Below are 27,052 nucleotides of genomic sequence, written 5' to 3' on the forward strand. Positions count from 1 at the left end.
GCGACTTCAAAGCCCCAAATTAGAAGGGAATCCTTGTTTGATGTGTCAAATAGCCCATTACTTTCAAGCTTGATCCACTTAGATGCAAAAATTGTTATTGTACCTGATTATTTGTTGCTTCCACTAGACTTTGTGATGTGATCATTAGGAGGTTCTACAGTCGGGGCCTAGTCACCTTAACTTGTACCAAGATCCCAAAGGATCATATTTGTTGAAGAAAAGTGTAACTAGGTTCGGTATTTGTCAATATAATTTTGATCTTTGCACTTGTCAAGAAAAAGAAATTTTATTTTTATAAGATTATATGAATGGGTTTCTTGCTCATTCCACAGGTCTAGGAAAGTCAAAGAATCAAGATTATGTTAAAGAGCTCTTTATGAGCATTTATGTAATGTACATAGGTCAACCTAGTGTCAAGAAGCCCTCCAAGACAAGCACCATTCTTCAACAAAGAAGTTTGCAAGATAAACGATGTATAAACACAGTCATGTCGGCCTGCAAATTAAATATAAGTCATGTTGGCTTGCATCAACGGACACACCTCTTCACACTATCATGTCGGCTAATTATGGAGGACGAACCACTATAAATACCCAGCTAGGGTATCCGCAAAACTGCAGTGCAAAAACATGGACTTCTCTGAGATTTGGACATACCTCTGCAATTTTCGAGTGGAACAGTGAGTACAAGATCTCGGATGTCAATGAAGATTTCAGTGGACAGTGTAACCTTCTCGGTGGTATTAGTCTCGGCATAAATATGACAATAAATCTCTTGATGCAAGGAGAACACAGTCACAAGGTATTAGTACAAGAAGAAGACACAGTCATGATCTCGGTGATGGAGATGATCTCAGGATCACACAGTAGTACACACAGCCTCAACATAATTATGGTGAAATGGTTTCATAGTGATGGTATCATTGTCTCGGCATATTGAATGGAGTCACAGTGTTGACATACTGATAAGAAGGATCACAGTGATCCCACTGTGATACATTTTGTCTCTACATATTTGTGACAACAAGAAGCTTGGTGATCACACAGTAATGCACTCTCGGCATACTGAACACAATCATGATCTCAATCTTAGTAAAGGAGCAACAAGGATATAAGTGAAGAGGCAGCAATGGTGTAGTTGTAATAACCTTTGTGTTGCAACAATGATTACCTCGGTGAAGCAGCAGTGATGATGAAGAACTCAATAGTAACAAAGAAGAGGATTGGTGTCTTGGTCTTGGAGTGGCATAATAGGTCAAGGGTCAAGGTCTTGGTGTTCATCAATTGGAATCTCTATAAGAAGAATTTTGTGCAGGTTTTCCTCTCCAAGAGGGAGAGGTTTTGGCCTTGGCAGAAAGCCAAACATCTTGTGTTCTTGTCTCTTTGTTTTGGTAGCAGTTTGATGAAGCAAACACACACATTAATAAGAAGAAGAAGATCAAGCTAAGAAAAATTGTAAAAGCACTTCACAAATTGTTATCAAGTCTAGAAGAATCCTACTAATACTAATTTCCCTAGATTCTTCAACATGGTATCAGAGGTAAGGTGCAGAAGCCAAAGGAAGGGCAACAAAAGAGATATACAACGATCAGTCCTCAAGAAGGGCATCAAAGTAAGATTAAGGGTTTTGTCAACAATAAAGGATCAAGTCTACAACAAACAGTCTACATCAACAAAGAACCTTTTTCTCCACAATCATCATCAAAAAGGTCACCAAGAACCTTATTAATATGAGTACAAAGCAAGATAACTCAAAGTCAAAGATTATCATCTTGGAGAAGGTTGAAAATCCAAGGAGCAATCCTAATCTACACTACAACAAAAGGAAAACATAGTACCTTTCACAGTCTTAATGCTAGCCTCAAAATTTGGGTGTCATTAATACCCATGTCATACCATAACAATCTTAATGACTTAAGCAGTTTCGATGATTGGTATTGAACATTGCTGGAAGGCCACAAAGATCTTTGCTCGTTATAGTCAAGTCAAGCAAGGTTCTAGTCCAGCAAGGAGCATTGCAACAAAGTTACAAAGATATGCAATCAAAACATACATTACAACAATATCACTTCAAAAGGAGAACACAATGCCACATCTCGGGTGGACATCATGACAGTGCTCTCAAAATTCTTGATTTCGATTCCATACCCTCACAGTCAAGGAATCAAATAATCTCAACATATCATAAAAGGCAGTAGTGCTTGGTGTTGAACAATGCAAGGAAGTCTCAAGAAAGGTTCTGGAACTCTATTGTACCAGGCAGCTCAAGCAAGAATCTCATTGAAGGAGATCATTCAAGAAAGCATCAAGGTGAAGATTTCATCTTCACATGACAAGTAAGTATCTTTTTATTCTATATTCAAGTTTGGTTAAATGACTTCATGATTGCAAGGACATCTATGAATTGGATGGGTTATCAAGATTCCTTGCATGAAGAAGGAGAATAGACATAGTCCTCTAAGTAGCTGAAGTCATCAAAAGGTCTCCTCTGAATTTATGAAAAGGGATATTTATGAAAGATTCCCTCACATAGCAAAATTGGAGACATCAAAGTGATGTAGATGATAAACTCATTCTCTTAAGGTGCAATGAAGAAGGTCACATGAAATATAATCTACATGAAAGTAAAGGGTATCAAAGGATGTAGGATATCTTCCATCTACAAGACCTAGAAAGGAATATAACCATAATGCACTAACAATCAAGGTAACAAATGTCCATGAACAAGAAGGTTACCTCATTGAACAACTTGTGGTCTCTATGCCAAATAGAGAAGGACAAGTTGATGCGAAAATATTGAAGGTTAAAAGAACTCAACCATGTGCAGAAAAGGAAGGCAAGGTTGGTCCTCAAGCAAGACAAAATCAGTATAGTTAAGATTCAATGTTATAGAAATATTTTTGAATCTCATATCACTGAAAGATGGAGGAAGCTGAAGAAAAGGGCCAAGGAAAGAGGGAGTAACAAATCTCTCCTATGAGTAAGATAGTATCCCTCACAAAAAGGTCCTATCATAAGCTCCTAGATCTTGTGTTATAAGATTTGACAATGATAATAAGATGCATCATGGCATCATGGAATCATTAGAAACAAGAGAACGTACCATCTCCATAGGGATCATGAAGGACAAAAATCCATGGCAGATAACATGTAGGATATATAGCTCTTGGGAATCTCAGTGGACATTGACGGAAAGAAAGGAGTCATCTAAGGCTCATCATACATCAAGTCAAAAGGGAAACATCTGCCAGTTATGGAAATACAAGATCCTCAAAATTCTCTGATGGAATCCTCATTGTAGGGTTCACTAATCTAGGGAGGAAGCAAGTGTTTCAATAGGAACTCCAACTTATGGAATCCATGAGATGATGATGTGATGACATGAAGCAGATCAAGGGATTGAAAATCTTTTCAATCAAGGAAGCTGCTGGAAGAAGCCTCGATGACCTGAAGGTAAAACAAGGTATGTATGCTTATGTTTAATACTATAATGTCATGTCATATGGTTGAAAAATGGATCATTGCTTCTATCTTGAGAAGCACAAACAAGAGAAAAAGGATTTGTTCCTCTGAAAAGATGCAGGAAGGCATAAGTCACACTAGATGAAATCAACATAATATGTCCTCATATGAAGTATGAGGTGATTGACTACAATAAAGCAACTATAATTGAAGACTATGGAATGTGTGAGGAAGGAAGAGATCGTGAGATATGCAACCATGATGAAAGGCAATCAACATCTAAAAGACCAAAAAGATTTGACTAGGAAATCCCCCAGAAAGATATGAAGACTCTAATAAAAGTCTGAAAAGAATGAAGACCCTTGATAATGGATATCTTTGGGAGATGTGACAATATGTGTGCAGGATGTTGATAACTATAAGAAGATGTCATGATGAAGATTCATCTCGTAAGGTATGAGTCAATTTAATATAATTTATTGAATCTAGATGAGTTCATGCAGGGCTGCTAAAACAAGACTTGTAAGTACAAGTGCAACCAGCATTCATGTGATGGATGGAAACTCTTGAAAGAAGCATGAAGAGAAGAGAAGTAGACATATGAAGAAGGTTCCAGATATGTACCAAGAAGGCCACTTTCCATGAAGAAAGGAATGACATGACGGAACAAGAAGGAAAGGGATCGATGGTTGTTTCCCTACAAGGAAGAAGCTCAACTAAATTTCATGACATCAAAGAGAGAAGTTGATCAAGCAGCTAAAGGACCCACAAAGAAAAAGTTGTTGATATATAGAAGAGTCCCTAGCTAAGAGGGAGCTCTGACGGGTCCCTAATCAAGAGGGAGTTTGAATTAAAATCACCCTAATTACAAAAGGTGTGACAATTGTAATTTTTTTTCATGTCATGTGTCATGCACTAGACCAAGACTAACATCCGTAAGTTTAGATGAAGGCCATGAATGGAAATGTAGACACATGATAGACACAACATTCTTGTCTTCACTTGGAAGAAAGAATGGGAGGATTGGGTAATCATCTAACATCCAATACTCTTTGAGGATGTGTAGGGCATCCAAGATAAGAGTAGGCAAGAAGATCAATATTCTTTGAGGGTTGGGAGCCCAATATAAGAATAGTCCTAGAAGGTCATACTCAATGAACACCCGGATGGGTATGTACCTTGAGAAAGAATGATGAAGGTGTTTATAAAACATTGGTCTCGCCAGCATTGTAGCTCATGGTCTCGTGGAGAGATGGAGTTGTTAGTCAAGGCCTTGCACTATGACAATGTTGATTGATATGATGCTATACAGATGGGATTACCAATTTGATTCTTCTTATGAGAAATTCTTCAGATTAAGAATAACCAAGTACCATTGTAAATACCTCCCTAGTTAAGAGGGAGTGTTGAAGAAAAGTGTAACTAGGTTCGGTATTTGTCAATATAATTTTGATCTTTGTACTTGTCAAGAAAAAGAAATATTATTTTTATAAAATTATATGAATGAGTTTCTTGCTCATTCCATAGGTCTAGGAAATTCAAAGAGTCAAGATTATGTTAAAGATCTCTTTATGAGAATTTATGTAATGTACATAGGTCAACCTAGTGTCAAGAAGCCCTCCAATCATCATTCTTCAACAAAGAAGTCTGCAAAATAAACGATGTACAAACACAGTCATGTCGGCCTGCAAAGTAAATATAAGTCATGTCGACTTGCATCAACAGACACACCTCTTCACACTATCATGTTGGCTAATTATGGAGGACAAACCACTATAAATACCCAGCTAGGGTATCCGCAAAACTGCAGTGCAAAAATGCGGACTTGTCTGAGATTTGGACATACCTCTACAATTTTCGGGTGGAACAGTGAGTACAGGATCTCGAATGTCAATGAATATTTCGGTGGATAGTGTAACCTTCTCAATGGTATCAGTCTCTGCATAAATATGACAATAAAGCTCTCGATGCAAGGAGAACACAGTCACGAGGTATTAATACAAGAAGAAGACACAGTCATGATCTCGATGATGGAGTAGTACACACAGAGTCAACATGATTATGGTGAAATGATTTCATAGTGATGATATCACTGTCTCAGCATACTGAATGGAGTCACAGTCTTGACATACTGATAAGAAGGATCACAGTGATCCCACTGTGATACATTTTGTCTCTACATATTTATGGCAACAAGAAGCTCAGTGATCACAAAGTAATGCACTCTCGACATACTGAACACAATCATGATCTCGGTTTCAATAAATGGGCAACAATGACATAAGTGAAGAGGCAGCAATGGTGCAATTGTAATAACCTCTGTGTTGCAACAATGATTACCTCGGTGAAACAACAGTGATGATGAAGAACTCAACAGTAACAAATAAGAGGATTGGTGTCTTGGTTTTGGAGTGGCATAATAGGTCAAGGGTCAAGGTCTTGGTGTTCGTTTATTGGAATATTTAATAGAAGAATTTTGTGCAGGTTTTCCTCTCCAAGAGGGAGAGATTTTGGCCCTAACAAAAAGCCAAACATCTCATGTTCTTGTCTCTTTGTTTTTGGTGGCAGTTTGATGAAGCAAACACACAAACTAATAATAAGAAGAAGATCAAGCTAAGAAAAATTGTAAAAGCACTTCACAAATTGTTATCAAGTCTAGAAGAATCCTACTAATACTAATTGCCCTAGATTCTTCAACAATATTGACACCCACAAGGGAGGTGTTATGAGCCATGGGACTCCAAGCAACAACGGAGCATTATATACACCCTTTGGCATCTCCAACACCCATAGTACTGTGGCAATTCACCCCACATTTGATGATTTTTGGGGTGATGCGCTTGGATCCAACATGCCCCTAGTCGGCCTTAACACTTTGTGAGGGAGAGCAGTTTATCCAAGGCGCAAACGAGGATGGTCTCACCCCTTGAGACATGGGAGGGTTGGCACCACCTTGGAAGCCCTCAATGTTGGAGCAGAGACAGGCACTATGGCCATTTGGAGACCCATGAGACCACATTTTGACCCCCCAAGATGCAATTTGGGTTCCACAGTGAGATTTTGACAGAGACCTAAGGGTCATCCCTTAGGAGATGATTTTAGAGGGCTTCTACACATCACTTAGCACCCTAAACCCTCAACGCTTGCCATACAAGGGCCTACACATGGATGACATCAACAAATCAACCCTGCGGCTCACACTTATGGGCAAACTTTTATGTTTTTGTCTTAGATAGTACGTCAACTTGTCACCTAACTTAATCATTCTAACATTATTTAATGTTTATGGGGAGTTTAAGCTAAAATAGGCATTCAAACTCCTCATATAAATAGAGGAGAGATTCATTTGTATCTCATCATCACACACACACACACTTGTAATTTCGGCCTCTTGCGTAATTTGATGATCTTGTCTTGTGGAAAAAATCGGATATATGAATGCACTTTGACATTTGGAACAAATTGTTTGTCTTTGAAACTATTGTCTTGTATCAATGGATGGAATTTCATGGCATGTTATCTTGTAAGTGAGCTTATTGTTGAATAATTATTTTCTTTATGTCTAATGTATGGAATATATTGAATCTAGGGTTTGCTATTATACCCTAATTTGTTGAAAATCTATTGAATGGTATCTAGATGTCATCATTACATGCATTACTCATGAATAACGTGTGAATGAATATCCTAGTGGTGAAATTTAATTAGCTCTCCCATAAAACTCTTTTACATATTGCATAGGTAATTGTTAGGGTTTTTGGTGCTATGACATCAAGAATTCTTCCTCCTTCGCAACCTTTTAGCCATCCAATCAACTCATAGACTCCATTCTCCCAAGGAGCAAGGCATTGCCCTCCTTGTTGGTGATCAAACTCCTTTCGTATCCATAATCTTTATCCTTCTTTCCCTTACCCTAATTCAACCCCTTAAGGCCAAGTTCTCAAACTAGGGCATAGTGCAAATTCCTATGCAAGGTGAAATTTTGGTGTTGGAGAGTCTAAATGTTAAGAGGAAGGTGGTTGCCACAAAATCACTTCTTTTGGTAGGCATTCAATTCAATTTCATCGATAAATTCCTTTGCCTTGGTTGTTTTGTGTTGCTTCAACATAGGGGCTTATTGGAGGGTTTCATGTGCCTTTGTCTTGTTGAAAATCATTGTTGGAAACCCTTTCTTAGCATCTTGACCTTGGGCCTTCCCAACTCTCAACCAATCAATCAAACCCTAGGTCATAGATTGTCATTCTTAGGCATCTCAAGGAAAGTGAATTGCCTTTACCATTGATTAAAACCTTGTGCTTAAGTCAATTTTTTCCATTGGAAGCCCCTTGGTCATCATATACCATATACCTAGAATACCTATTAAGTGACCTACTCACATACCAGGACTCCTCCCATCGGTGAAAATCCATAAAGAGCAGGGGTTTTGGCTATGGTGACATTCGGCCCTACCCCATTATTGTCTCTCGGTCTAGTTATAGCTTTGTAGGGTACCCCTCTCCAAGATCTACTAGATTTTGCGACAACATGGGAAATCAAGCTGATGAAACCGATTCTCGAGAAGAAAAGAACTCTTAGCACAAGATACTCCAAGTCTAAACGAACCAGCAAGCCCTCCACCTACTTCAAAAGAACTCTAAATAGAAGTAGGAAAGAAGAGGAAGAAATCTCAAGTAGAATCCCAACCAATGGCAACAAGAAGGCATACTTGAAAACCAGATTAATCATGTATTGCTTTTGCCTGTTGTTACATAGTCAATTCATGAGAATATATTCATGTCTGAAATGTCAAAACATAGCTCTTATGTGTATGTGGCAACACAAGTCAATTACGCTCTTCTTGGGCATGTTGACAATATCTGATATAGATATTTTTACGTGATATTTTTGGAAAGATAGAAATTCTTGATGTAACCGTGTTGTCTTTTGCATATTTTTCTCAACACAAATTCCCTAATTATTTAATAAAAAATAGCACATTTTTAGGAAAAATGAATATGGTGGGATTTGCACTTGTAACCTCTACTTTTTAACTCAAGCCTTAACCATCACACCAGCACATAGCATTCTAAAATTCTATCTAAAATAATCTTGTATGGTAGCTAAGTATTTTAAGAAATACCCATAAAATATTAATGTATGCCTCCCACATGGAAACATATCAATAGATGGATAATCAAGCACGGAAACAATTGAGAATGACGATTTTCAAGAACATGTATTACTTGGTATCCTCAAATGCTTTGAGGACAAAACTTCTATTGAGAGAGGGAACGGTGTGTCCTTAGCACAACATACATGTATAACATATCAAAGGACTCGTTCAATAGGTTCTATGGGTCCTTCAGTGTTAGTTGAGCCATATTGGTCAATATTGTCACTATTGTCATTTTATATGGTCAAATATTTTGTTAGGAAAATAAAATTCCACTATTGTGCATGTATACATCGACCATGATCAGTAGAGTTAGGACATATTTCTAGTATACACACACACACACATATGTATGTATGTATAGAAACACACACACAGAGGCATGTATAGTTCTTTCAAGATCGACATCTAAACAAAATCATTTCTTATACTTGTCAATTTCATATAAAGGAGTTGTCCCTTCTATTTGGGTAGCAAAATAAGCCCATTTATCAATGTATATCTGATGGTGTGCAACTCATCACTTGGAAGAATATGCTTCCCCTAGATTTTTTATGCAAAGATCATAAGGATTTTGGTGATTTTCAATATATTTGGAATATTTTCTATAAATATTTTGTGAACTTTTTGTTATTTTCACTATATTTTGTTGTGCAACCTTTTTGTGCCAATTGGTGGCTAAAGTGTACCATCTATAAATGGATGGTTAACCTAAAGTCATTAACTAGACATTGGCATCATTGTTGTGATGTTGCAAACATTAGCATCTTAAGACCTGAAATAAAAAAATTACCATACAATCATGACCATTATAATCAAGTGATACATGACTTAAATCAAATGTCACCCTTCAAGATTTCCCTACTCCTTCCACGAACACGTTTTCAATCAGCGTTCGAGGCTTTAAAATAAGGTAACAAATGTGAAAAAGGATAAGCAATCACAAGTTGTAAAACGTATGGAGAAAATCCAACAAATTCGGGATCAAGAGCATAAAAACCCACAATGTTTTATGCAAAGTACAAGGAAAAGCATGGCATGCATATTATGAGGCATTCCATTCAAGTTATATAGTTTAATTGTATTTGCACTATCAACAAAAAGCTTTAAATGAGAAATAAAAATTAAGCCAATTAGACATGAATTTTTCAAAATCCTAGATAAGATGATGAGAATGCAATCTAATTAGAATTAACTACATAAATGGGCATTTATTTTTTAGTGAATGCAAATGAATTTAACTTGTTCAATCAATCATGGTTAGAAAAAGAATCTAATGAGCATAATTTTTTCATGTGATGCTTCATGTTATCACTATGTGACAAGTGTTCCCTTCCTTAATTTGGGAAGAGAATGCAATCCAATTATAATTAACTATATATATGGGCATTTATTTTTTAGTGAATGCAAATGAATTTAGCTTGTTCAACCAATCATGGTTGGATGAAGAAATCAACGAGGAAAAATTTTTGATAGGATGCTTCATGTTATCACTACATGACAAGTGTTCCCTTTCTTAATTTGGAAAGAAGTGTAATGTTATTGACTTACAATACCCTATAAAGATACCTTTCACTCATAAGTTGTGGGTTGGGGGTATCTATTTTGTAAAAGTTACCAAGGACTTGATGTCAACCCCAACAACTTGAAACACTTCACTTGAATGGGTTAAAAAATTCATGCATGGAAAAATATGTCTCTAGGGGATTTGAACCTTGGTGGGGGGTATGAAACAACCTCGCTTTACCATCTAACCAACCCCACATTGACCTAAGTTAAAATTATGGACTTAATCTTCATATAGACCACAGATAGACTTATTAGCTAGCACCCTCTTGGATGGTGTATAAATCTACTTATTCTCATTTGTATTCCTCATTCAACTGACTCAAAAAAAAGTTATTTTCCCAAGGGCACCTTCTCTATTTTACCTTCTTTTGTAGGTTATTGTGCCATGTTTCTTCTCTCTTATGACTCTCATGTTTATGGTTATGGCCCACTCTTTTTTAGCACACTTATTCTCACTCTCACACTCTAGTGCACTAGTGCCAGTCTACTATTGTTTTAATGTTGTGGATTTATCCTTTGTTGGATTAGGGTTTGGAAAGTTTGTTCCAGCCACTCTCTCTTGTAAATCTCAACACAGTATTAGCGTTAGTGTGAACCTCCATCATCCTATGTAGTTTTTGATCGAAAGAAGTACCTAGTGAACATGCACTTCTCTTGGTAACTATGCAACTAGGAATTCTTTTATCTTCTCCCTATTAGAGTTTTAACTCTCTTTCAAGAACAAACCCTCTTTTAGGATTTCTCCTAGGTTTTAATCCTATTTCAAGGTCAAGTGTCCCTTTTAGAGAGTTCCCTCAGGTAATTTTTTATATCTATAAAGGCACGTTCAACCTAATGGACTCTTACATTGCACACTTGACCATGCACTCTACATATTAGTCCTCCTCCACTTCACAAAAATGGATTGTTGACTCGAAAAGCCACTAGGCATATGACCAAACAATAGTCAGCACCATGCTAATAATTGAAATGAGAGGATGCATTTTAAATAATGTTCTAAACTTTAAACCATGAGTTGAGCAAGGAACAAATTCATCGCAATAACTAAGTTATTGTCATAGTGTTTATAAGTCCAAAGATACAAAACCCTCAAAACCTCTATAGTTGCAAACCCTAGGGACTTATGCAAGGGAGGCCTGGAAGGCGAAACTGTTTGAAGGTATTAAATATACTACCTTTGCAATAACCAATGATATGCATTTGTCCACAATAATGATCGTATGGTATCCTCTCTTTATGTGATGCATGAGCAGTAATGTCAGGATCAAAATTTCATTTCTCGAGATTTAAGTTTCGACATGAGGAAAACAACAAAGGCTTCAAATGCTTATCCCTTTGATTTTTCTTTTGACAATGCCTTAGAAATCATTGGAGACTTTGAGGGATAAAAGAACAAAGGAAAACATGTCCATTGAATAAATCCAGTAGTTTGGTCCTTGGTGCCTCTGAAATAATTGAGCATGAGAAGTTGGGTAGCTATGTAGGAGAACTATGTCTTAGAGACACCAAATTAAGTGTACATGCACAAGAACAATAGAGAAGAGAGGTCATGCAAAGGTTAAGTTTGTGTGATGAGAGAGGGAGTCTTTGTTAGGGTTTTGTCATGCGCAAACAAAGAAACGACTGCAAAAAATAGGGAGAATCAAATTAAGTAATAGCAAATATGAGAGGCCAGTCCTATTGATTTTTCAAGTGCAATAAATACTAGCACAATATTTTTGAAATACTGATAATTACTTCTAATGATATAGATCTTCTTTTAAAAATTCTAGTTTATCATTAAGTAATTACACTTCAAAAATTTGGCCATAAAAGCATAAAGACAATAGAGATCACAATGCACAAAGAGAACACAAGATTTACCCTGGGAAAACCCACTTGGGGAAAAACCCCAACAACCTTTTTCTTAGAGAAATTCTTCAGTTCAACAAGAGATACATCTAATGCAACTAGTCAACTATGACATCAACAAGCTATGGTCAAACTTGGTCCACAACACTCAAGTCAAGCCAAGCCAAGTCAAACTTTTGCCCTTCAAAATTTCAGCCTTTTCGATCTGCCTAAAATTTTGGCCTGCCCAGAATATGCTACCTAGAATTTCGGCCCTGCAACTCAGTCCTGCAATTTTGACCCTACAACTCCCTCCTGCCCATAATTCACATGTGCGAGGTCTAGAGAGAGAAATGTGAGCTAGAGAGAGAGATCTTCATCTTTCTTGTCCTTTGCTTGGATGCCTAGAAACTTCTTTCTTGTGTGAGGTCGAATGGTACCTTTGTGGAGGAGGTTGAATGCCTTTATATAGTGTTTAGCCTTCACAAATGAGTGTGTCTCTTCACTAAGGCCGACTTCACTTGAGAGAGGGTCGAGTTGACTATTTTGAAGCCAAAAATACAAAATTCAAATTTTGAAATTTCCTCTTTTAAATCCAACATGAAGAACATGTCTTACAATAATTCTTTCAAGGGCTAAATAATCAAAATGACATGAAGAACATATCTTAAACTTCTTTATACATTACAAAGGCTAAAATATAAATTATGAAGATTGACCATAGCTTCAAAATTTAACAAGTCGTGTAGAGATATGACAAAGATACAATCTTGCAAAGAATGAAGCAAATGTTGGAGTTACAACCTGGTCTAATACCAATGATAGACATTAGGAGGAATAATTCCAAACTTCAGTGTACTGCGTTACTAGAAAATATTTATATATACAAATGATCATGGCTTTTGGTTCCGTTTTCTATGGTCCAATCTCTCTTCCTAATCTAACTCTTCAAATTTATCCTATTTTAAATATTTACAATTTATCATAATCCCTAATGATTAGGTGTTTAACAATGTATATGGACTATATAATCCCTCTATATAATTACTCTGATCTTCCTGGCTACAACACAATTATATTGAATATTTAAGCACATTAGTGATTTTTGAATGCCATGAAACTTGTCAAACATGGAAAAATCTTTGGACTTGTGTTTGCTTCCATTAGCTAGTATGAAAACCTCCATCATTCCCACTTTGTCTCTCAACCATAGCCTTTATATGTTTGGAGCACCTCTATTTTAATTTTAACACACCCAAATATCTTTGAGAAATCATCAATAAATAACATGAAAACTTTGGACCTCTCCACAATAACATTCTCATAGAACCAAAAGAATCATTTTGTAAATCAACTTCCCACTTACTCATCAAGCACGTTCTTTAGCATAGTTTTACATACGTTGCTTGCCTAACATGCAAGATTCACACATGTTTGTTTCTTGTTGAACAAGTGGAAAATTGTGAACCATATCCAAAAGTATTAGGTTGTTTAGTTAGCTTGGACAAACCTCTAATGAAAAAATCAACCATTTGCATTATCCCCAACCACCAAGGCTTGTTTATATGTTTCCTTAGTTGAATGCTTGTATAAACCACCTTTTTCAACCCTTCTAGTTGTTACCTCATAATGATTCTTATTCTCATTATGAGACACACATCTTATCAAACTCAACCTTGGAGTGCCACTTTGCAATTTGGATTATTGAATGCAAATTCCCTATCAATCCTTGCACATGCAATACATTATGCAAGTCCTTGATTCTCCTATTTGATATATTTCTATGCACTTTTACTAGGTCTTTCAACATGTCCACTCTACCCTCTCCTCAAGCAACTTTCATTCCCTAAATTTTACTAACTTCCAATATGGCAAACTACTCTTTGTTGTATCATGTTGTTGGTCACACCCAAGTTTATGTAATATGTATCTTCCATTGCATTCTCATTATTGCCACCATTGACAATCATTATTCTTTTACGCAATGATTTCAACACATTTTCTTCTTTTCTCCACATTGTCTGGTGGGTTGACCCACAACAGCCCTGCAACTGCTCTCTACGCACATGGCACCTGCAAGCAGTGAGTCAATTGTGAGTTGTTGGTTGGTTGAGTTGCGATAAGGCCTAACACCTTGCCAGCCCTATTTGACACCTTGTCAACCCTATTTGTTGCCCCTCTTTTTTTCTATTAATTAATCTTTATCTATAGCCCTCGACACCCCTCTCTACGACCCTTCAAAAAATATTCCCTTTATTTCTATTGTAATTACACACGATCTCCGTATGAGAATTCTACACGAGATCATTGGCTAGACCTAAACCCCTACAACTCCTCTACGAACCTGGCACCAGGTGATTTTGTGCCCTATATACAGTGACCAACAACACAACCTTACTAATTAATTAGCCTTCCTTTGTTATCAAGACAAAGCATTCAAAAAACAAAATAGACCTAATCACTGCCCATGTGTGAGGAAATTTCCTACATCCCTCAATTTGGATGTTGTGCTTGCTTTCCACATAAGGATCTCAAGAGGATTTCCTTGAAAAAAGGAGTCCACTTAAGGTCTCCAATTTTAGTGCAACTGAGACCCATTGGCTTACCAATTACAATTGTGCCTAACAATTAAACGATCCTCCATCTAAATATTTCAAGGAAGAAGGGGGAATCCAACAAAGTTTTCCTTGGAAAAAGTTATAAACAAGCGCGTGCCAATTATGCAAGTTCGTAAATTTATAGTGCACACAAGAGTGCAAATCGTCAAAATCATATCACATAATAAGTTTTGAAATACATAAAATTACAATAATGAAAATGTAATTATATTGACACATAATATATCGACATTGGGGCCATAAATATTTAGGTAGACAAAAATCACATATGGATTCCCACATTGAAAATTTTATACGTAAGTGTTAAATCAATGCTAATAGCAAGCTTCTAGGAAGGTTTTCTTCAACATCAAAAATTCCAAAAGCAAGTTTTAAGCAGTTAAACAAGAAAACTAATGGGGACTTTTAGGAAGGTAAGTTACTATTTTTTTTATTGTTGAATTTTGTTGCCTAGGCCCAACCAACATCCTAACATGTCTACCTAAAAGAGGATTGGTTGAGAAACTATTTGACTCAATCAAATTAGCTATTTTTTAGCTTGAATCAACTAAGTCAAAATTAGTCAACCACTAACTCAACCAAGTCAACAAGCTATTTTTTAGCTTGAATCAACTAAGTCAAAATTAGTCAACCACTAACTCAACCAAGTCAACAATTGATGGAAGCATTTTTTCTCAAAAAACCAATTCAAACCGATAAAGTAAATTTGAGTCAACTAATTTTGATAACATTACTCTCATTATGCATAACCAAAATTTTTGGGCTTCTAACAAGCTTCCTTTTCCTAACCATACCCACCTAAATTTTACTATCTAGAACTCCTTTAACCTCTGCTCACCATCCTAGACCTCCTCGACTACTCTTATGCCCCTACTCGTAAGACCAGTTATGATAGTTGCTCCCAGATTTATTTTCTCTTCTCAATATGAGCATGAAATATCAAGCCTTGTATGGAAGCTCCTCCCGACTACTTCACCTGCACTATTGTTTCTCCCAACTCCTACCTAATGAATAAGTAGTATGACTATTGTTTCTCCCAACTAGGTAATAAGTAGTATGATTATAATTGAAAAGTTATGCATAAAAAGCTTAAGTAAGTATGATTCTACTCATAACGTTAGGTTAACAACAATTACTTGGAGAGATAAGTATCCTTAAGTACAGGAAATGTAAGTTCTTGACAATGAAGAGGAATGATCTTTTGTTTGTCTTTCATAGCTCTCACAAAACCTTTTCTCTTTACCCTTTCTGAATGGTTGCAACGGAGAGACTTTTGTCTTACCGCTTCTGATGAGACGATTGTAATTTGTAAGTGATATTCACATTACACACTGATTCATGAGGGATATTAGGAGTACTATTGGGTTTAATAAGGGGTGTTCTTTTTCTCCAACTCTTTTGGCAACAGACATCAATGAACTTGAACAACTTCTTAGAGAATTAAACATGCTGGTGATGGCTGCCTCTTCCAGCAGATCTTGATCTGAATTCATCTTTTTATAGATGCATAGCTGGTGGCTAACACAGGTAAAAAAACAGAGTATAGAATTCAAAACCGCTTTCTCGAGGTTTCACTTTTCTTTCAGGTCAGCATTGGTGTGGGTTTACTAGGACAAGGATTCATCATCCACCCTACAAAAATTCTGAAATTCTGCACCGAGCCATAAGTTGACAGATAGGGCAGGATGGTTCCATTTCTTCTAGGCAGAATTTCTGTAGGGTGAAATTTTGTTTCCACTAATGCATATTTATTTGGAAGTACAACTCATAACTCCCCTTTAGCTTGAAGCACGCATGGACCACATGTTTCTTCCACTCCACTACAAGCACTGGATGCATGAAACAACCTGTAGACGCCATATGTTGCTCTTTAACTTGAACTACTCATCAATCACCCCTTGTGAGATCGAGGGCAAATAGGATGGCCTGTTATTCTCCACAGCAGCCCCCATTCTAAGGATCAAAATCACTGACCCTTTACCCATTCTGAACTTTTCCATTGTCATTGACATTAACTAATTTACTCTATACATCTCCAATCCACAAAAAACAAGCAATTCCATGGTTTCGCAAATTCGCATTCCCCTCGAATAACAAACGAAGATATCAATCAACAAAGCTAAGATAAGTGTGATTTACAACTGCAAGTACAATTTCACCAAACCCTGTTTGCTTTAAAAGAATAACTGAATGGATTATTAGCCCTTTTAAGAGCAAATGAACAGGACAGGGGTGGCAGAGCATGTCTGTGTGCGTAAATATTAGAGGTTTCGTATTTCAAGTCCAATAAATTTGAGTACTCTACTAGAGGTGAATGTTACATAAATTTATCAACTCGCAAATTCCATTCAGGCCTTACCTCCTTTTAGTGTCATGGCATACAAGACATTAAGCACTTGTCTAAATTTCACAAAATAATGAAACTGGAATAAGAATGGAAAAATGTGATATGAATACCAATATTAATTTGCATTGCTTACCTGAAACGCTGGCAGCATTCAGACACAGTGAGCGTAGATCGCCGCGTCCACCCTAAACCCTCACTCGCAACTTCTGGTAAATTGGAACGAATGACAGCAAGAATCGCTCGGTCGATCTCCTCCCGAAACTTCCTAGTCTGTAAATTTTCCTGCTTCGGCCCAGTTTCTGTTTTCGCCAGAAATGATTTGCGGATTAATTTGTGCTATTACAGACCGGCCTGCCATTTGGGCAAAATGCGGGTTAGTCCCGTTTTCGACTTCAATTACCGGGGAGAACAGCAAGAGTTTCCCAACCTTATTTAACCACCTGTCAAATTTTTAAAATGCCATAACTTCTTGATATTTATTGTCTTGCTGCCTCCAGTACCACTTTTATATCTCGGGATTATCAGGTTAACCTGGAACAAGTTAATGAGATTTCTAATTTCATAATCCTAGATTATCAGGTTACATTTGATAAGCTAGATTCAAGGTAATGATAACCTGGCGTAGTTAATCTATTTTAATAAAATCGACTAATTGCGTTGTATATGGAGATGTGATAAAGTGTTTTATTTTTTCAAAACGATTACAAAATGTACATTGCTTTGCCTGTTGTTTTTTTTTTAATGGTTACTAGGTAAAGATTGTGAAATGGGTATGGTTGTGTATTAATATTTATGGTATAAAATATATATATATATATATTTAAGTATAATTGTATTATTATATTAATAGTTATAAATAATTGTGTTAGTAAGAGATATTATTTTATTTGTGAATATTTAGTAATTATATTGTTATAAAAAAAATTTAAGGGTTGAATTTTATCTATGGATTAGTTTTTAATATTTTTTTATTAAAATGATTTGCTCGAATTTGGTAGGGTAAAAATATTTTGTTTTAAAATTCGCTAAAATTTTCTAGCAATTATATAAAATTGTCAGTTTTTTGTAAATGAGGGGTAATTCCCTCTTCAAAAGCATTATATTAGTCTCAGAACACAATTTACAATATATACAAAGTCTGATGATTACAATCGCTACAATGGCAACGCATCATGTATCTGTGGGTCGAACCCGGGTGGGGAGGCAAATAGCACACTGTCCCAACCACACAAGGTATCGCCCAAGTACAATATAAAATTGTTATTAAACAATTTATATAACAAGAATAAAATTAAAATTATATTTTAATCTTTCTAATTTCATGCTATAAGTAATTGCACCAAATACTTTAGTAATTTATGGTCACTTAATGGTAACTATCCACATATAAAATTTATGTAGACTCAAAAAGAATAATGAAGTAGAGACAATAGAGAAGCATATTTTGGTGGGTTGTATTATCAATGCAACTTAGACCCAAAGTAGTCAAATTATTTTTCAATATGTCCAAAATACATTTTGGCATGCCATATCTTTTATTAATTCATTTTTTATCGTGATTCTAGACTTTCCAAATGCTTTGAGCAAACTTTGTGTAAATTATGGAACTAGCAATTGAAATTATCTTATTTTTATTTGTAAGCTAATCTTCTTATATATGTCTTAAAAGCACTCTATAATGTTATCCATCATCAAGGAAGGACCAAGATTTGTACCTCTATTGGATCTAGCATGATCGTAACAAGGCACCTCAATTGCCTACTTGTCATTCTCCTTTTGACATATGTCATGGTTTTCATAATCCTACACCTTTTGGGTTGCTTGTAAATGCCCTATCTCCTTCCATAATTTGTAAGTGGACAAATATATGTTTTTGTTTATCATTTGGCTCATTTTCATTCAAAATCAAATATATTATTTTGCAAACACAAGAAAAGCACATTGTTATGCAGAACATGGCCCTATAACATTCAAGTTAGAGACAAAATATAGATGTACTTAAACGGACAACATTTAAAGCAAAGACAGCATTATAAACTACAACCTTTACATCATGGCACAAATAGATGAATCTAATATTTCCCAACTTGATCTAGCAATATAATTGGGCACCTATGATGTTATAAATGCCAACAATCTCAAGTTCTATCAACCATTGCAAGTTAAAGATGAGGCACCAATTGTATGTTCAAGGAGCACAATATAAGATTTGTATCCTCTTTTAGCTTATGCATTTTTAAATACCTTGGTGTGTACAACACAAAGGAAGTATGCAACTACATACCTAGTTAGCAAGAAAGATGGTATACCTTCATAAGCAAAGTGGATCTCTAAAGCAACATTTGAACAACAATATGTCCATATAAGAGACAATTTCCACTAAATTAGGGTGGTATTGATGAATCATATTGTCATAGTAAATAATATATGACCTCCTATTAGGTTGGTACATAGAACTCAACTGACTTTGGTAAGAATTGTAAGTACAATAAAAGATAGTCATCTAAATAAACTAATATAGCTTAGTGTCACACTCAAATCTCATTCAACATGTTGTAAGTAGGTGTAGAAGACTTCCAAACATTATCCTGATTAATTATTATTGTAAATGCAGAGAAAACACCTTCATAAATGAAAATATACAATTTAATAAAACTAAGACCAATTTAAGAAATGGAAAATGCATTCGAATGAAACGTAGAGCCTTCAAGTAATTTTTATGCTCACATAAACCATATTATAATCAATGACCAAGGAATTCTAAAATGTTGAAAAGGAAAATGTCATTCCATGGGAATACTTTCATCTTCTTCTTTTCTTTTTACCATGGTGAATACTTTCGCCACAATGTAGAAAGAAAAATATAGGAAAGTTCATATAAAATCAAGCTACAATTATGAGCATATACTTTTTAGCACTTCAAGGGAAAGTGGACAAAACCTAATTAAATAGTTTTTACAGATATTAACATTACACACACTTGAAATTTTATGGCAATAAATATCAACAACACTAGGAGAAAATGAAAATAACATCATCACAACATACAAAGAGTTGTAGAGTGCATAAGACTATTGAATGTGTATGAAATATTGTTTACTCAACAATTTACCTTGTTGTGAAATTGATGTGTTGTTTTTTGAGATTGAAGCTAAAATTAGCTTTAAAAATATGCTTTTCATTGATATTCACATGGGGCATGTGGCAACATTATCCAATAGTAGTGGTTTGTGAAGAAAAAATCTTATCATTTTTATCTAGATTTTGTGTGCATAAAAAACCACTATTGTCTATATAGATGACATCAGGAGCATTCTTGGGTTATTTTTATTCCATAAAAATGTCTCGTAAAACCCAAGTTCATAACATCACTAATGGAGAGTTACGAATTCAATTGATCTGTAAATTGTCATGGATATTCCACTGGACAGTTCATCACAATAGATCTAATAATATTATATTAGAAATAAGAAATTCTACACTATTACTGTTTTATTAAACTTTAAGATTTTTTAGATTTAACTATAATTAGTGCATGCATGCGAATTGAAATTATGCAAAAAAATAGAGAATGAAAAAATAAGCACACACACACATAAGACACAAAATATGTTGTGGGAAACCCTTTTCGGAGAAAACCTAGCTGGAAGGTGAGGTCACTTCGCTCTCTTTCTATGTCAGGAAATATGGCTGCAAGTACAAAGAAGTAATGTTTGTGGCTTGTGGCCACCTACAGTGCACAAATCCTCTATGTGTGCTTTACCTCCTATCTCTCCTAGCTACCTTTGCTCAACTATGGAACAAAATTCTCTCGAAAAAATGGAATGCCTCTTCCTCGTGGTGGCCCGGTTATAACACGGCCTGATAACCTAGTAGTGGTTAACTTTGACTACATCAACTCTTGACTAGAGTTACAATATAGACTCTTCTAGAGTTTTCTATATCACAATCATGTGGCTAACCACTTTTCCATGAATAATGGTGGTTGATGTATCATTCTCTCGAATTATAGGTGTGAAAATAGGAAGGCCAACTTCTAAGTGGCATAACTTTTGCATACGGACTCTGATTGGCACGCTTCTTACATCGTTGGAAAGATATCGATCTGTAGAACAACATGAAAATATGTTTCTTTAAAATTAGCAAAGTTTTACCCCCAAAAAATCTCATTTTTTGCCTCAAAAAGCTCCCATAAGTTTTCAGACCTCATTTTGCCAAACTAGGTCTTGCCGGTAAAATGGTCCCATGAGTTGATTCCTCCATTTTTTCCACTCTGAATGCATCAAGATAGATGGAAAATAATATAATTATCCAATCTAGATCACACCTCCCCATTTTGGGAAGATTTTTGTTCCCAAAAGCTTCTATTGAATGAGGTGAGGAATTTTTTTCTCCACCTTCTCTCTAGTGTACCATTTAGCTTTGCTTGGAAGTTGTTCGTTCAACCCAATTTTCCAAAGTTCATGTTGCGCCTTGTGATTCTAGACCTCTTCTACAAAATTGTATTTTTTGTCAACTCTACCTGAACAGTTGGTGTCAAATACCCCACAGAAGGTAGGACCTATTCCTCTTCCTGATCTAGCATGGAAGGCTCATAGAATTTCAAATTATCTACATTCACAACTGAGTAAATGCTCATATATGGTGGTAAACTAAGTCAATAGGCATTAGAACCTACCTTTTCTAGTATCTCAAAGGGACCATATCTGAGAGCCTTGATTTTCTTACCAAGCCCATGCAACCTCTCCTTATTCAATTGTAGCCATATGATGTCTTCCACCTTGAACAATTTCTCTATTCTTTGTTGATCATGCCTAGCCTTATACTTCTTCTACGACTTATGTAGTGTTTCATGTACCTATAGATGGATCTACCTAATCTTCTCTGTAAACTTTTTAGCCCTCAAAGCATCTCATGTAAGATCTTCCCTTACACCTCCTTCTTGCCCATATGCAATATCCAAAGGTGAAGGTGGAAAATATCCAAAACAAGTTTCAAATGGAGACTTTCCTGTAGAAGTGTGGACTACTCTGTTGTAAGAATGTTGTATATATACTAGATTTTCATCCCAGGTCTTTGAATTCTTTTGGTTGTATCCCCTCAGAAGCTACACCAAAGTCCTATTGACTACTTTTGTCTGCCCATCTATATGTGGATGGAATGTTGTAGATCTCTTCAACTTTGTGTCCATCTTCTCCCATAATGTAGTCTAGAATGCACTGAGAAATATTGTATCCATGTCTGAAATGATGCTCCTTGGTATCCTAAAGTGCACCCAGACCTGTCCAAAAAACAATTTTGTTGCTTCTTTCTCATTGATGGTCTTTTTACAGGGCATCAGAACACACATCTTGTTGAACCTGTCAACTACCACGAACAAGTAGTCATGTCCCTTCCTAGTTGTCGGTAAACCTCCCACAAAGTCCATGAAAATTCTTTCCCAAAGACGAGTAGGTATAGGTAAGGGATGATATAGACCATGTTTCTTGTTGCTAGGATTGTTGGTACAACACAGCATGCATCCTCTTATGAACCTAACTACTTTCCCTTGCATCTTGGGCCAATACACATACCTCTGCAAGTTAGCCACAATCTTCCCTACACCAAAGTGCCCTACAAACTTGGAGGTGTGAACCTCTCTAATCGGCTGCAATCACTCACCTTTAAGAACACATAACTTGTCCACCCCATAGAATAACCCATCCTAGAGATGGTAGTCAACGGTGTTTTCACCATCATGCACATGACTCTGACTCTGCAACTACTGATACACCTCCTTTAAGTCCTTATCCTTTCAATATGCCTCTTTGTATGCATCACGGGTGAATGGTTCCATGTGCATAAGAGTCCCCAAAGCTGTGATATTTGATGTGGGTGGCCTTGAAAGCATGTCGTCCAACTTGTTTGTGTTTCCCTTCTTATACTTGATCACCAAATGAAACTACTATAAAAACCCCATCCACTTGTAATGCCTGGTCTATTGTAGCTTATTCTGGGCTTGCAAGTACTGTAACGGCTGGTGATCTGTGTGGATTATTGTCTCCTTTCCCATAAGATAGTTCTTCTACTTCTTCACATCTTTCACCATGGCATAGAGCTCCTTGTCATAGGTAGGGTAGTTAAGAACTACCCCATGAAATACTTCAGAATGGTAGCATACAAGCCTTCTTCCCTGCATCAAGACAACTCCCATAGCATACCCACTCACAACTTTCTCCACTTCAAAGGGTCGCAGCAAGTTTGGTAATGCTAAAACTGGTGCTTCACTGATTTTCTTCTTTAACTCCTCGAAAACCCTCTACTGACCTTTTCCCCACTAGAAACTCTTGCCACTTATTGTTAGTGTGGAGTGATGTTGCTACCGTTGAAAATGAGGATATGAATTTCCTCAAGTTTTGTTGCCCCAATGAAACTCCTGACCTCAGAAACATTAGTAGGCATCGATCGTTTCATGATGGCCTCCATCTTGGAAGGATCTATCTTTAGCTCTCCTCCACCGGTCACATACCCCATATACACCAAGGACCGATGTGCAAACTGATACTTCTTAAGATTTTCTAGTAGCTAGTGCTTATTCAATGTTTCCAAAACCTACATCAAATGTGAAATATGCTCCTCCCAGATAGCATTATATACCAATATATCATCCAAATAGATAATAACAAATGAATCTATAAAATGGTGCAATACATCATTCATTAATCTCATAAATGTAGCTGGCACATTACATAGGCCAAATGGAATAACTAACCACTCATACAAACCTTGCCTGGTTTTGAAGGCAGTCTTCCAGGTATCTTCTTCTTTGACTCGAACCTGGTGATATCCAAAATTCAACTCCAACCTTGTGAAATATTTTTCTTGCTGCAACTGATCCAACAAATCAACTATCCTGGGCAAGGGGTATCTTTTCTTGAGCATGATTTTTTTCAACGCCCTATAATCTATAAATATTTGCCAAGTCTCATCCTTCTTCGGCACAATGATGATGGGTGACCCACATGGTGATGTACTCAGTCGAATGACACCTTGTTCCAACAAATGTTGTAATTGTTTATTCATCTCACTTGCTTCCATAATACGCTGCCTATACAACCCAATATTTGGCAATGGGAAGTCTGGAAATAGTTGGATCTCGTGCTCCACTTCTCTCTTAGGTGGTAACCCTTTAGGATCTTGGAACACATCCCTATATTCCTGTAACAACTCCTCCAATTGTTGTTTCTATTTCTTAGTACACCCCTCCAGGGATTCCTTGCCTCTGATTGACTCCTCTTCAAACTGAATTTCTTGTAAAAACAATAAAACATACTTCTTGTTGGAATTGATCAATTTCTTGGCTTGATTGGCACTTATGAGTGATATTTTTGACTTGCCTTTTTGTGCGTTGATGATGAATGATTTTCCATCCTTGACGATTCGATATTGGTTGGCTCTCCTCATGAATATTGCATCATGCATGTACATGTATGGACTCCCAAACATGACTCCACATACATCAAGGGGAACCACATCTATATCTACTTCATCAATAAAATCAACACTGGTAACAAATCTAATTTTGCATTGTTTAGTTACCTTCATCTCTACATCCTTATTTACCCATCCCAATGGATATGGGTTTGGATGATAACAAAATTCTAGCCCCAACTTATTGACCATCTCTGCTGCAATGAGATTCACCTGTGATCCTGAGTCAAACAGAGCATCAATCTTTGTCTTCTTGACCTGTATCTTTATATGGAATAGTTTGGTCATTTCTTTCTCTTCATGTTGTTGAAGGCTACTCAGGTTCACGTCCTTTTGCATTGTCATACAGGCGATCTTCTCATCCATGTATGAGTTGCTTTCAACTTGGTTACTCAAATATGTGGCCATGATATTCTTCTTATTCTTTGGGTTTAGCTCTCGATGCAACTTCCAACATTTATCTCTTGTATGGTCATCGATGTCGTAGTGGTTGCTAGGAAATTTGCACTGGTGCATTGTGGGTGTCGTATTTTTATCTTTTCCCCTTATTTGCTTCTTCTTCCCCTCCTTAGAAGCTTTGTGTTTCTCCTTCTGCTTTGATCCCACTTGATTTCACTCTTTTCATTGTTATTTTCACAAATTATTGTGCATGTACACAAGCCTCGTCCACTTATTTGGGCTTGAACAACATCACTTGTTCATGCAGATGGCAGTGCAGACCCCCCAAATACTTGAGGAGTACATTTGGATTCTTTGAATAGATACCCAACGTTATAACAATCTTTCTGAATTTTGTGGTGTACTTCTGCATGCTTTGGTCCGACTTTTGTTTGAAGTAATGCCACTGGATCCATTGGTCCTCCACGTACCCAATGGGATAAAATTATGATTTAATTAGGGTTTTCAAATTCTCTCACTTAGTCACTAGAGGTTCTCCATCCAACCTCAAGGTTTCTATGTGGCTCTCCCACCAAGTCAGTGCATGGCCCTCCAATTTCAACAATGCAAATGAGATTTTTATCCTTCCTCAATATGATGGACGTTGAAATAAACTACCAGTTGCTACAACCAATGGTTCAACTTCAAATTTTCGATCTCTCCATCGTATGGCTCGATATTGACTTTTGCTTCCATTTTAAATAGGGACCGATTCATAGCATTCGAACCGGGTTGATCTTTTCCAGATTCTTTCTTTGATTGGTTCTTCGTTTCTTCCTGATCTTCTGATTCCGTTCAGATTTGTCCTCTACATTTGAACCCCATCTTCTCCAAATATCCCCATCTTTCTATTCAGGGCCTCCATGAGGAGGCTTACATTGTGGTTGATATCTACGACTTGTTGTTCTAGTCGGGTAAACCTCACCTCTGCAGGATCATAAGTTTCGTTTATTGATTTGTTGCCCATGATTAGGGTTTTACGATTTTCAGCCCCACTGATCTAAATCCCTGCAATCTCCACACAATACCCAAAGAAACTTTCTCTAATGCCAAATTATCTGTAAACTGAAGTGGATATTCCACTGGACAGTTCATCACAACAAATCTAATAAGATTATATTAGAATATGAAATTCTACGTTATTACGATTTTATTAAACTTTAGGATTTTGTAGGTTTAACTATAATTAGTGCATGCATGTGAATGAACATTATGTAGAAAAATAGAGAATGAAAAAATAATCTCACACTCACACATAAGACACAAAATATGCTCTGGGAAACCCTTTCAGGAGAAAACCCAGCTGGAAGGTGAGGTCGCTTCGCTCTCTTTCTCCATCTAGAAATATGGTTGCAGGTACAAAGAAGTAACGTTTGTTGTCTGTGGGCTACTACAGTGCAAATATCCTCTTTGTGTGCTCTATCTCTTATCTATATCGACTATATTTTCTCAACTATGGAACAAAATTCTCTCGAAAGAATGGAATGTCTCTTCCTCCTAGTGGTTTGGTTATAACACAGCCTGATAACATACTAGTGGTTAAGTTTGACTACATCAACTCTTAACTAAAGTTACAATATAGACTCTTCTAGAGTCTTTTATATCACAATCATGTGGTTAGCCCCTTTTCCATGAATAATGAGGGTTGACACGACATCCTCTCGAATTATAGGTGTGAAAACAAGAAGGTCAACTTTTGAGTGGCATAAAATTTGCATACAGACTCTGATTTATGCGCTTCTTGCGTCGTTGGAAAGATCTCGGTGTGTAGAATAGCTTGAAAATATGCCACATTGATGCCTCAAAATGCTCCTGGAAGGTTCCAGACCCCGTTTCACCAAACTAGGTCCCGCTGGTAAAAACGGTCCCATGCATTGGTTCCTCCATTTTTTCCACTCTAAATACATCGAGATGAATGAAAAACAATATAATGATCCAGCCTGGACCATCAATACAAAGAACATTTGTAAAATTTTAAAATAATTTTTTTTTGTCAAGTAGCCATAGGAAACACACACACACACACGCGCGCAAACACACATATATATAATAGTTGGAATAAGTAAAGTAGGGGTTTGGCATCCTGTAAGCAAAGGACCAAGGTAATGATCCACACAAAATGAAAATGACACAATAGGGAGATCATTATAAAACTTTGAAACACCAT

At 36.5% G+C, this 27,052-nt stretch overlaps 1 long non-coding RNA gene across 4 annotated transcripts in view; it reads right to left on the reverse strand.

Annotated features, from left to right (window-relative positions):
* Window positions 1–17,528, reverse strand: part of LOC149158785 (uncharacterized) — a 202,627-nt gene extending 185,099 nt beyond the window's left edge. Inside the window, exon 1 of one of the 4 annotated variants that reach the window (XR_016261721.1) lies at window positions 17,111–17,504. This is a non-coding gene — a long non-coding RNA (uncharacterized LOC149158785). Of the gene's footprint in view, window positions 1–17,110 lie in introns of all 4 variants that reach the window. The other 3 variants (XR_016261719.1, XR_016261720.1, XR_016261718.1) reach the window with 3 other exon arrangements.
* Between the last annotated feature and the right edge of the window lie 9,524 nt (window positions 17,529–27,052).

The sequence above is a fragment of the Pinus tabuliformis genome, chromosome 5_2 (genome assembly GCF_031772625.1).
Source record: "Pinus tabuliformis cultivar Carrire ecotype Pingquan chromosome 5_2, CPIR1, whole genome shotgun sequence".
NCBI lineage: Eukaryota > Viridiplantae > Streptophyta > Pinopsida > Pinales > Pinaceae > Pinus > Pinus tabuliformis.